The 12928-nt window shown below is 36.6% G+C and overlaps 1 long non-coding RNA gene across 1 annotated transcript in view; it reads right to left on the reverse strand.

Annotated features, from left to right (window-relative positions):
- The window catches only part of LOC136393273 (uncharacterized), a 67573-nt gene that overhangs the window by 10813 nt on the left and 43832 nt on the right, over nt 1–12928 (reverse strand). The window contains exon 2 of the long non-coding RNA XR_010749072.1: nt 7309–7590. This is a non-coding gene — a long non-coding RNA (uncharacterized lncRNA). The remainder of the gene's footprint in view (nt 1–7308; nt 7591–12928) is intronic.

A 12928-nucleotide genomic window follows, 5' to 3' on the forward strand; every position in this document is an offset into this window, starting at 1 on the left:
TGATGCTGTGTATTACATATTATTATTTTACCCTAAATAAATGCCTTATAATAGCTGTACTTAAAAAATATGCATGTCTTTAACTTCGAACTTTCCACTGCCTAAATCATTGAAAACTCTTTCTGATTCTCTTCTCTACTCAAATATGGTGGGTTCAAAGAGGGAGGAGAAGGTTGTTGCCCCTCTTTTTAAAATACAATTATCTTTAGTCTTAGTCGTTCCCAGGAAATAATAACAATATGATCATTTTAACTGGAATTCAAAATTCTCTCAAACTAGTCAAATTAATGGGGGAGCTTGATTCAAAATGTAAATAAAAGCAATCTTATTTTTTATTCTATAGAATACATATACCGAAGGCCCTGGCCGGTTGGCTCAGCGGTAGAGCGTTGGCCTAGTGTGTGGAGGACCCGGGTTCGATTCCCAGCCAGGACACACACACACAGGAGAAGGGCCCATTTGCTTCTCCACCCCTCCGCCGCACTTTCCTCTCTGTCTCTCTCTTCCCCTCCCGCAGCCAAGGCTCCATTGGAGCAAGGATGGCCCGGGCGCTGGGGATGGCTCTGTGGCCACCGCCTCAGGCACTAGAGTGGCTCTGGTCGCAACATGGCGACACCCAGTATGGGCAGAGCATCGCCCCCTGGTGGGCAGAGCATCACCCCCTGGTGGGCGTGCCGGGTGGATCCCGGTCAGGCGCATGCGGGAGTCTATCTGACTGTCTCTCCCTGTTTCCAGCTTCAGAAAAAATGAAAAAACAAACAAACAAACAAAACAAAACAAAATAAAACAAAACAAAACAAAAAAGAATACATATACTGAAGGTTGACTCAGAGGTTGCATTTTATTGAAATCATAATACTTTTATTGATTTTATAACTACCCCTATTTAATAATAAGAAAAGTGAGGCTTAGAGAAGGTACACAGAGTTCTTACCCAGGTCTTCTGACTAGAATCTATCAATTTTTTTTCTGAATATAAAAGTGCTATAGGAAAGACCTATATGTGTCAATTATCTGAATCATGAGCATTAGAATAACACTTGGAGTGTGTTAAGTTTCTCTACTAAATGCCACTGATTAGGTCATTCTAAGGAATCATGCTCTGAAATATAGCTCTACTACACAGCTCAGAAAAAAGCAAAATTTATGGTTTCATGCATCTTTGCATGTCTCAGGACATTGTTTCTGCTGACACAACCAATCAGTAGAAAGGAAAAATTGAAATCAATTAATAAATATTATTATTGCTTATAATTATAAAATTATAGTCATATTATAAAAGATTGTACAGTATATAATTTTAAAAATAAAATCAATATTTTATGAGATAAAACTGATAATTATAACAATACTTTGATAACTAGTACATATAAAAAAGTTATAGAAGAGGTAGAGTAAAACCAATAAAGAAAAGTATTTACACAAGCATGAACACATCTGTTATAGCACTGAAATATCTGTACATATTAATCTTTACTTAAACACACACACACTCCAACTACACTCTCCAACTACTTACTCATTCACATTTCTCAATTACATTCTGCATTTTTAACAACAGAGATGATGAATTTATCTATCATTGCAAGAACCCTCACAATGTTATAAGGCAGTACTATTATACAGATGAGAAAACAGGTACAGCGAAATCACAGAACGTATCCAAGATTATATGTCCAGTAGGTAATGGAGACTAGATTCAGAAGCAGTATTTAGCCAGAGATTCTGTGTTCTTAACCACTTCTATATTGCCCTGGACAGTTAACTGATTATTAAGTAATAATTGACATAGTTTTCCTTGCTATTAGGTCTGATTTTCATTGTGTAAAAATAAACATTCTGAAAATAAACACCTTAAATACTTTACCAGTGATGTGATTTTTTTCAGCTGTTTCAGAAAGCAATGGGAGAAATTGTAGTGTTGACCTTCATTCTTACTTGTAAATAAAAAAATTGTCAGTAACATGAAAGTAAAGGAATCTTGAGAGAAAAATAAAAATAATGATTAAGTTCTGAGTGTAGAAGAGTATAATGTAGGGGACAGACAAAATCACAATTTGCCCCTAAAAACTGCTAATGAGGCTTTTAGACCACATCAATGGGACTAGTGTCTTCAGAGCACAGATATAGTCTTGCTGCCTCCTGCACTCATTAGCCCTTCCAAGGAGTATTCTCATGAATTCTAGGTGTCTGGACTATAGAAGAATCACAAAGAAAATGGAGTAAACCCAGATGGGAATCAGAGGGCTTAAAACTATTGCTTTTCTAGGTTTTTTAAGGAGATGAGATCATAAAGTCTGCAATAAGACTAAACACTTTACATGCTACTATAGAATGATCTGTAGTATATCCATAACAAACATCAATGACAATGTTGAACTAGGGTTAAAGAGGCTAGGTTTATTGTCTGCACAGTTTCTGGCATATTATTAAGTGCATGACATGCTTGAGAAAAAAATGAGAAAACAGAGGAAGAAACTGGACAATGATGTATACAGAAATAAACTGATTCTGTTAAATTAAAAAATTTGACTATGGCTGTAAAGCCAGTTGCCATGGCCACCATCACAGCCGCCTGACCCGTGCAGGTTCGCATTGGATTCGAACAGTTGGTAATGAAACAACAGAACCAAGAACTGGTGGGTTATCATCTTTAATCCTAGCTTGCATCTGGCGGGCAAGAAACACACACAGAGGGAAAACACTTGCCTTTCCATTCAGGGCTCCCAAAGCCACTGACTTGTCCGAGTTTCCTAGAATCAAAGCTTTCTACCTCACCAGACTTATTCACCCCTGTTCCCCATCTCCTTCTCTCTGCACAAATTCTGCACAAACTGGCTTCTCCTTCAGTACTCCGCTATCTTGGCTGCTTCTCCTCTCCTCCATGTGGCCTTACTCTGCTCTCCTCCTGCATGGGCTTCTCCTAGCATGTAATCACTCTTCCCCAGAACAACGTGATCTCTTTTCCTTTTAAAACCTTTTAGCGTGAAAACCCTCCTCCAACACATATTAACATAATCACGTACATCCTAAGCAATCACCCGGGTGGGTGATGGGTTTCCACGTGGGCAGCGTCATCTTTAACAGAGCATAGTATATTTTATCTGCTCAACAATGGCCCTTAGTTTTGATAAAAGCTGAGAAATCTATCAATAGGCATCAGATGTGTTAGTACATTCAGTAGCTAGAAGATCCTTGTCTTTTAGCATCTCATAGATTGCAGTGGGTTGTAGACAGGACATGTGTCACCAGGACTCAGAAAGCTGAGGTACCTTAAATGTCTTTACATTCAAGATCTAGTGAGACTCTTAAATGACAATTGCCAAATCAGTAAGCATTAATTTCTCATAAAATAGGTAACATATTTAATCATTCATATATGTAGAGGAAAGAGGAAATGAAAACATCTAGTCTAATAATCATTTTTAGTAATTTAAAAATATAAAGGCATTTTAATAATATCATGACCTTACATTCAGCTACCATTTTCCTGTTTTGAAATGGATTTTGTATGCATTACTTTAAGTGATCTGAATTGTTTTATGAATACAAAAATATAAGCCAAATATTAATCTCAATGTTGTAGCTAGGTTAATAGCATTCAAACTGATTTGAAGCACACGAAGGTAAAAATATATGTGCTTATCTAAAAAGATGTTCCAAATAAACTAATGTGTGAGAAAACATTGTGTTCTTAACAGCAAAACAGAAAATTTGCATGCACTGCTTTTTCAGTCTGGGCACAGTTATTAAGAAAGAATATGGCCTCTCAAGTCAGAATCTTGGTTTGAAGCCCAGTTTTGCTGCTTTTCAGTCATGTGATTTTGAAAATCCTTTCTGAAACTCAATTTCCTCATTTGTAAAAAGAGGATAATAATACCAAATGATTGATTTAAATGATATGAAATGAGTTAAATTCATTTAAGTGAAAGAATACCTGAAGAGTACATGGCATATTGTATAACGTATCTCAATGAATACAAGCATCAAGCTACATCCTGCTGTTCCTCTACATCTGTCAGCAATCAATTATAGGGCAAGGACTGTGTATACTAATGATAAGACATGTCATCAATGCCATAAAAATATGCATTAAGCTCCTACATGTTTTGATATTGCTCTTGATACTGAGCACGGTTTAAGTGTTAAATAGAAAAAAGGCTAGAATATGCGAACTTTATCTATTCTTTTGTCACTTTATAAATAAACTCACAAATATAGTAACAGGAACATCGTTTGCAAAGAAATTAATCTATACTTAGTAGTAGTACAGTAGTCAAAAAGTATAAATAGATGAGTAGCATACCTCAACCATATTTTGGCATTATGTTTTCAGATGATACCAAACACACTTAGATATATATTCTTAAAAGATCACTGTACTAGTTTACAGATTGAAAATACATATTTCAATTATAACACTAAGAATAAGACTCGGGGCTCCATATTCCTTGATTTATTATGCTTTTCAGAACATTTCAGGATTCAACATTAATTGCTTAACTCTCTCAAGTAATTAATTCTTCCATATCATTAACAACAGAGCTTGATACTATAATTTACTCATTCTGGTGTTTTTACAATTAATCTACATCAATTTCATTTATTTTTAAGTTTTAAAACACCAAGCTAAATTGGCTTAATTTCATATTTGATAAGTAAAACTGTTTATTTCAGAAAATTGATGCAGCAACCACTTATTCTGAGAGCTTTATAACGAAGGACCAGTGAAATGAAGGGCATAAGAATAATGAGGTAAAACTGACATTAACTGGTACCCCGTGGAGTGATAATAGTTAACAACAGCATTAGTAATTCCTGAAATTTGTAAAACTCTCCTACAATGTATTTATAATTCATCAATTAGAATACTGATTTATATATTAGCAGCATAATCTATTATTCGTAGAACTGGAGGTAGAGGGTAAATTCAACCTGGTCTTTGTCCCCAAGGGGCTTTCAGTCTAGTGCAAAGATATCCACACATGTGGGTGGCTCTACATTAATAGTGACTGCCACACAGGGAATCATGGATAAACAGAGAGAATGACCAAGTGAGAGATTCTAGCTACAATGATTTGGAAAGATTTCATAGAAGAGGAAACACTGAGCCGGATTCTTGAGGAAAAAGAAAAAAACATTTCAGATGTTTAAGCAAGGAGGAGCTACACAGGGAGCCTATCTCTTGGGCTGACAGTGTATTTAATTTTCACAGATAAGAAAAAACAGAAATTATGGGATTTGATCAAAGTCTAAACAAGAGAAAGAATAAAAGTCATTCCTTGCACTTGAGATTCCTGGGTCAGATAGTTCCCGCTCTATCACATTACTTCCTCTCTGAGGTAAGATAAGTTCTGCTTTCACAACTGTAGCCAGCCATCATTCTGTTATCCCTCCATGTTGCCACACCCTTTGCAGAAACTTGTGTGGATGTCTGGAGAAAAACACACAGGCAGCCATTGACTTCCTAAAACCTTTTACATTTCAGCTTGTGTCTAAAAACCAGACAAACACCTCTAGGTCTATTTGAGGCTCCCTTTTCTCACCATTCTTCATCCTTTCTAAGGAATGGGAGCTTGCACCTCTGTCACGGGGCATGCTCAATAAAACTGGGATCCATTGCTCTAAGCCTTCCATTTTTCTACTTTAGTTTTGTCAAGTGTTCTCAATTCCAAGAAATCATAACTCAGAATGTGGAGGAGGTTGCAGATTTTTGGCTCAGGGGGTCATGCAGATGTTATTTCTTAAGGAAGACGATCGAAATTGCCAGCCTGAATAATGGCTGTGAGTTGGCTAGGAGCCAAAACTTCTCTTATAGCAGAATGTATAAACCATTTTCCTACTGAAAAAAGGCACCCAGTAGGATAATATATTATTACACATGATTCAAATTACAGGATCTCCAGCAGGGGAGCTCATGACTGATTCAGGACAGTCGCCCCCTGCATACTGATGTTGGGATGATGGAATGCCTCATGAATTAAAAGGGCCCTGGTTTAGCGGCTAAATCCTGCATATGCTTTTAAAAATGTCTCTGCCTATCATTACACTCTTTAAGCTTCTTAAACAAATCGTGCACTGTTATGAAACCCTTGTCGATGTTTTTAAGTTTTCACATCCTTGAATAATTATATTCAACATATTCTCTCTCTAAAAAATAAGACAATAAAATTTCACCTTCTCTCCTAGAAAACTGTATCCCTTTAATGCCAATAAAGGTATGGCTTAAGAGATATCTCATTTAAGTGTGACCCGGTTCCACTATTTGGGATTCTCTAAAGCAGCCTGAAAATCTCCACATGCCACATGTTCCAGACTCTTTTCATTATCTGCAGAACCACTGTGTTTCTCTCTGACACACTAAATGCAAATGGACAGGACAAAATCATGTTTCCAAGGCTTTGCTGCTGATAAATGAACTCATTTGTTAATAGGATTATTTCATTAGGTCTATTCTGGTTATATAACAAACCACTACATTTGCTAAAAGGTATTTCACTGGGAATGGAGATCAGTCATTTCTACAGAAATATGAAGGCAGATGTTAAATATTACACATTCTGAAAAATAAACTGCTGTGATATATTCTGAAATTATATATAAACTGGTCCCTTAACTTCTTTTCAAGCTGGTTTTTGTATTCAATTTTTTTCTAGTAAATGGATGCAAATCAGATGCATTTTGCTGAGATGGGAAGAGAGAGATTTGTTCAGAAATGACCTCAGTTCTAGTCATTAATAAAATGACACATTGGCTGAGAGCAGTGAGGAAAAAATATAATAAGTGAACTTTCCTCCATGTAACAGATGTACGAGAGGTTCTTGGATAACACACTGTATGTAAAATGGCCACTGCAGCATAAAATCTGCAAACATTAAAGAAAGCTCTAAAATACAGATTGCTTAGAAAAACTGCAAGCTTCATAGCAATGCTCTCCCTCATTCTCTATTACCTGGTAAAATTATTTTTGAATCCCAACTTGCAGAAAGCACGCTATTCTTAAAGGGGGAGTGGGGTCAGATAAAATAATCTAAGGTTTAATTTTTTCTAAGAAAGAGAAAATAATTTTGCAAGTTCAAAACAAATACCCAGAATCACTTTCAGTGACAACAGACACCAATGGGGGTGGAGAAAGGGTAGGGGTAAAAGCTATCAGAGAGCATGTAGCCACATTTTTGCATAGTTGTTTAAATTATGCCAGCAGAATAATTAATGGAAAAACCTAATATGGGGAGGGGAGTCACAGGAAAGAGAGGGGAACTATCTTAAACAAAGTTCATTACTGCATGATGTAAATGAGTTTCTCACCAGTGATGTCACTGATTGGCTGAGCTGCAGAGCTGGCTTCGAGCATGGCCGGATTGGCTGCTAGCTCTTCTGGTGCCTGCCTGCATGGGCAGCGGTTGAACCAGATACTTTCTGTCTCTCTTGTCGTTTGAAGCAAATCTTGTTCAGCTCAGCTATGTCTCCATAGTAGTGGCACCCTAAGAGAGAGTCTCCCTCCTGCTTCCCACAGCTCCTCTGTGAGGCGGTCGCTGCTGTGAAATATCAGCGCTTGGCACCAAGCCCAGACAGCATTCTCAGATCCATCTATAACACACACATACAAAAAGAAAAAAAAAAAAAAAGCAGTTCTTTCATCTGAATTGCATCCTAAGGAGGATTAAGAAGGCTTCTATTGCTACTGATTTGTGTCCTTTCAATTTGATAGCCGAAATAGTTTTTGAAATACAGTATCCTCTCATCTGCGGCAAAACACCATTGGTTAAAATTGGTTAAAAAAGATAGGGGGGACCCCCCTCGCCCATGTTTACCTTGATTACAGAAAATAATTCTTCATTTTCCTCCTAAGCACCATAACTGATGTTGTTGGTCCCCTACCAGAATTTTAAACTCTCACTAGATTTCTAATTATATCCAAGTCATTATTTTCTGGTTAAGACAAGGGATCTTAATTAGCATTCTTTTTTTAGCTATGCGAAATGAGACAGGGCATGAAACAGAAACGATCTATGGAAAGGCAGAGAGAGAAAGAAAAAAAATCTGTGTAGCTTTTACAGTTGAGTTTATACCCGCTCCTTCCCGCTTTCCCTCCACCACCCTTGGAAAAAAAAAAAAAAAAAAAGAATGCCGTCATATGAACTTTACCAGACAATGGAGTACCTACAGGCTCTCCCTTAGACAAGTCCTTTATAACCAGGCAGCACTATGCGCAGCAGCCAGTGGCCAATCCGTGGGCTCCTTTCTGCAGCAGGGACACAATAGGTGCATTGGCCACACTGTCCTCCTAGCCCCTGACAGCAGTTCAAGTTCACTTATTGTACACTGGAAGGCAGGTATGTCTTTCATATGCACTGTGAAATTATCAGTGAGGCTGCCTTTATTTCACTGTAATTACATCAACATAATTACTGCGCACAAACTGCAACAGCACTGCTTGCAGTGGTGCACAGGCATGCATGTCGTAAAAATATGCATGAACATGCTTGCTTATTTCAATAATAAAATCTCCCAATTATTTCCTTCCCAGACCTAAATGACTCCTCCGGAATACTTCAACGAATATAATCATCATTTCTCTCCTTCAGAAGAAAAAAGCGTGTGTGTATATATGTGTGTGTGTTGGATGTATATGAATGTGTATATATGTGTTTCCATCTAATTTAAACGTTGCTTTAGTCTTTATTGGGTGGAGATATGGGAGTGCAACCTAGTAAGCAAATAAAAGGTTACTGAGGACCTGAGGCATTTCCCGTTGTCATAGGCATTAGAGGGAAGTAGTAAGTAAGTCAGCACACATCCCCACAGCCATACACAGATGCTGATTTATTGAGTCCAACGTGCATCTGCATATGTCTCATTTATGTATTCCATGCTACCTCATTATGAATCCTTACAACACTATTCAAAATGCTTGAAAAAATAAATCTTTGCTTTCCATGTATCAGTTAAACTGAGTTGGGTATGGTCTGCATTGGAACCACCTGCTAATTTTTATTTTATGCATTTTGCATTTACATATTCATGAACAGAATAGCTGTTATGACCGCTGCTGATTCTGCAGCAGGAGATGAAAAGGCAGGATCCAGTATACAAAGTGTATTAATTTCTAGGGGCAGAATGGCAGCGTATGATGACCAGGAAGAGAAGGTGCTTGTGACTTCATTTGGGGGTTACCTCATTGCATAATAAAAGATATGGATAGACAACCTACCAAAAAATGTGTAAGTATAATGAACCTAGTTAATAAAACCAATTTGTGATATTTATAGCCATTCAGCACCTTGTAAAGAATTAAGCTTTTTGAAATGGTGATTTTTGGCTTGAGCTTTTGAATAAATAAAACTTCATTTTGTTTTATAGCTTCCTAGAATATCAACAAAATGGGATGTGCTTAGGAACTCTGTATTTTCTCTTTGTTTTATAATTTATACATTTTTTGTTCCATCAGAATGCTAAGCTTTAAGCATTATTTCCTAAGGTGGAATTTCACCAATGTTTACCTGTATTTATTGATGTATTTTGATATTTAGCTCATGATTCTTTAATCGGGAATGGAATACATCATTACAATAAGCAGATTAGGAGAAATAGTAACTTATCTTTATTTGTACAGATATACACATATAACAAACGTTTCAGCCACATGAGAAAGAATCCCAATATGTTATTTTTATCAATTTATATTTTCTAGTCCTCTTTTTAATATTTTCAAGATTATATGATAAAATATATTTAAATTGATTTTGAATTTTATAAAAATTTTAAAAAATAAATAGCACAGCTCTAATATCTATACTTTCCAAAAATGAAGTTTTGGTAAGAGGAATAGATGAGGCAAATACCTAACTAGACCAGTAAGAGATCATAAGTCTTAATTATCAAAAACACAAATATTATATTTATACTTCTGAACTATTAGACACATTGAAATCCAAACACCTAAAATCTAAGATGTAAATTAGTTACTTGATATATTATGTAGGATGTTTCTTCTGAAGGTGATTGCCCAAAAACCCAATAATCTACTTGTCTCGCCTTATTGATGGTTTTCCTAGCAAAAGCTAATTTTACTAAATCTTCAAGAAAATTATGAAAACGTTAGTGGTAATTAAATTAAGATAGATAGAATGAATTTTTCTCTCTCTCTCTTTCTCTCACACACATACACATACATATATACACAATCATGTTGTCCTTTTATTTTGTAAAAATGTGTGACTTTTCAACCTAGACATTTACACATAAAAAGGTTAAGATATTCAAGGAGATAATACTTAATTGCTAGTTGTCCATTTTGCCAAGTAAAAATCATAACAGAGGACGAGCTCTCATAATATCACATACATTTAGATCTCACTAACACAAAGACTATATGTGGAAATATCCCTTTTTACAAAAGATTTTGATGAATATTCTTAAAAAATAAGAATTTGTAAACAACAAACACTTAAAATAAAAGTGGCCATTCTTAAATACTACAACTTATTAAATCAAGCAAGTTAGGTTTCCTACTTTTTTATTATAACATTTGGCATAATTTAAGTTATTAGCTCTATTTGAAAGAAACACTGTATTTTTGTAATATGTTAGTATTAGGCTGTACGATTCTCACATCTCAAATACAAAATACAATTGTGAGATTTTAATATACTACTCAAAATATATTGGCAAAATAATTTGGCAATAAAATCTTATTTAGAATCATTTTATTAGAGAGCTTAGGTCAAAGTTAAATCATAGAAATTGAAATCATTAATTTTAGACATGACATCCAAAGAAAATTAGTAAATAGTATATTTCCACCCAGGATGCTGCCATCCTTTATTACAAATATACTTCTGATTTGCTGTCAAGGTATGCTTAATTGGTTGAGGTTTACTAGAGGTAAGGAATTTACAGTCTCCTCCTATAAGTTATCAAACACACACATCTATATAAGATAACTATGGAGAATGCGAGTGCCACCTGTGTTCCCTGAATGGAAGTCAGCAAACTTCTTTATAAAGATCAAAAGCATAACTTTAGACTTATAATTGTGATGATCTCACAAAAAGAGTCAAGTCAACACAAATTGGTTGTAAAGACGCAAATGAACAGCCAATCATATTAACTTTGTAAATAATACAATGCATTCTATATGTGGAGCCAACTTGGAAAGAAATGAAAAATAATAAGTTAGAAAGCAACTTGTCAGTCTCCTAATGTGACTCAGTCTTTAAAAAACATCTTAAGCCATTTTAAGTATGGAAAATATTCATAGTGTAACCAAAGTTTAGAAACCACTGTCTATGTTTCTGTTTACACAATGACAAGCATACAGGTGACAAACAAGTTAATCATCAGAATAGTTCTAAATATCTGGCTGCTTTTGAACTCACAAACCCACTGCTTATAATGTCAGTGAGTATGTTTCAGATTCCAAATAAGCAACTCTTAAACTTTTTAAAAATGGTCATCATTACAGAATATAAAATATATAAAATTTTGGGCCTTGGCTAATTGGCTCAGTGGCAGAGCATTACCCAGGTTGTGGAAGTCTGGAGGTCGATTCCCGGTCAAGGCACACGGGAGAAATGATCATCTGCTTCTCCTCCCCTCCTCTTCTCCCTTCTCTCTCTCTCTTCCTCTTCTGCAGCCATGGCTAGATTGATTTGAGTACGTCAGCCCCAACGCTGAGGTTGGCTTCCTGGAGCCTCTACCTCAGGCACTAAAAATAACTCAGTTGTGAGCACCAGTCCCAGATTGTCAGATCATCAGCCCCAGCCTGGGGTTGCCAGCTGGATCCAGGTTGAAGCACATGTGAGAGTCTGTATCACTATTCTCCACCCTCACTTAAGAGGATAAAAAAAGATGACACTTCTGGATCATCCAATGCATTGATCTATTTCCAAAGAACAGTATATTTTGGGATGATAGTATGATTGATCTCAATTGTATTAACCTCAAATAGGTTCACAGTGCATCCTCTCAGTTTCAAAAACTCATTTCTGTTGCAAAGTTCCTAGTTATTTTAATTTTAATTATTTATTAAAGGTGTACTTCATGTAAAGAAAAAAAGAGCCTGACCAGGTGGTGGTGCAGTGGATAGAGCATCAGACTGGGACATGGAGGACCCAGGTTCAAAAACCTGAGGTAGCCAGCTTGAGTGCGGGCTCATCTGTTTTGAGCATGGGCTTATCAGCTTGAGCTCCTGGCCACTGGCTTGAGCAAGGGGTCACTTGGTCTGCTGTAGCCCACCAGTCAAGACACACATGAGAAAGCAATCAATGAACAACTAAGGTGCCATAATGAAGAATTGATGCTTCTCATCTCTCTCCCTTCCTGTCTGTCTGTCCCTATCTGTCCCTCTCTCTGTCACAAAAAAAAAAAAGAAAAGAAAAAGAAAAAACCATGAAAACCATGACACCTAAATACACAAAGAAAAAAAAATTTAAGCAGATCACCTAAAGAAGAATATTCCATTATTTAAAAAAAAAGCCATAGGTTTCTGCAATGGTTAACACAATGCTCTGTAATTTGTTTTTCTATATACAAGAAACAGCAGAAAACTGGGAAAGAAAAATGAAAACCTTTCATTTGAGAAGTTGCCCCCAAACATCTAAAATTATCTCATTGTCTTTGGGTAATAATTAAAAAAATTTTTGTTGGTCTTGACTGGTTGGCTCAGCGGTAGAGCATCGGTCCAGTGTGTGGAAGTTCCGGGTTCAATTTCCGGCCAGAGCACACAGGAGAAGTGCCCATCTGCTTCTCCACCCCTCCCCTTATCCTTCTTCTCTGTCTCTTTCCCTCCCGCAGCCAAGGCTCCATTGGAGCAAAGCTGGCCCAGGTGCTGAGGATGGCTCCGTGGCCTCCACCTCAGGAGCTAGAGTGGCTCCGGTTGGAATGGAGCAATGCTCCAGATGGGCAGAGCATCAACCCCCAGTGG

Source organism: Saccopteryx leptura, chromosome 2, assembly GCF_036850995.1.
Source record: "Saccopteryx leptura isolate mSacLep1 chromosome 2, mSacLep1_pri_phased_curated, whole genome shotgun sequence".
Lineage (NCBI taxonomy): Eukaryota > Metazoa > Chordata > Mammalia > Chiroptera > Emballonuridae > Saccopteryx > Saccopteryx leptura.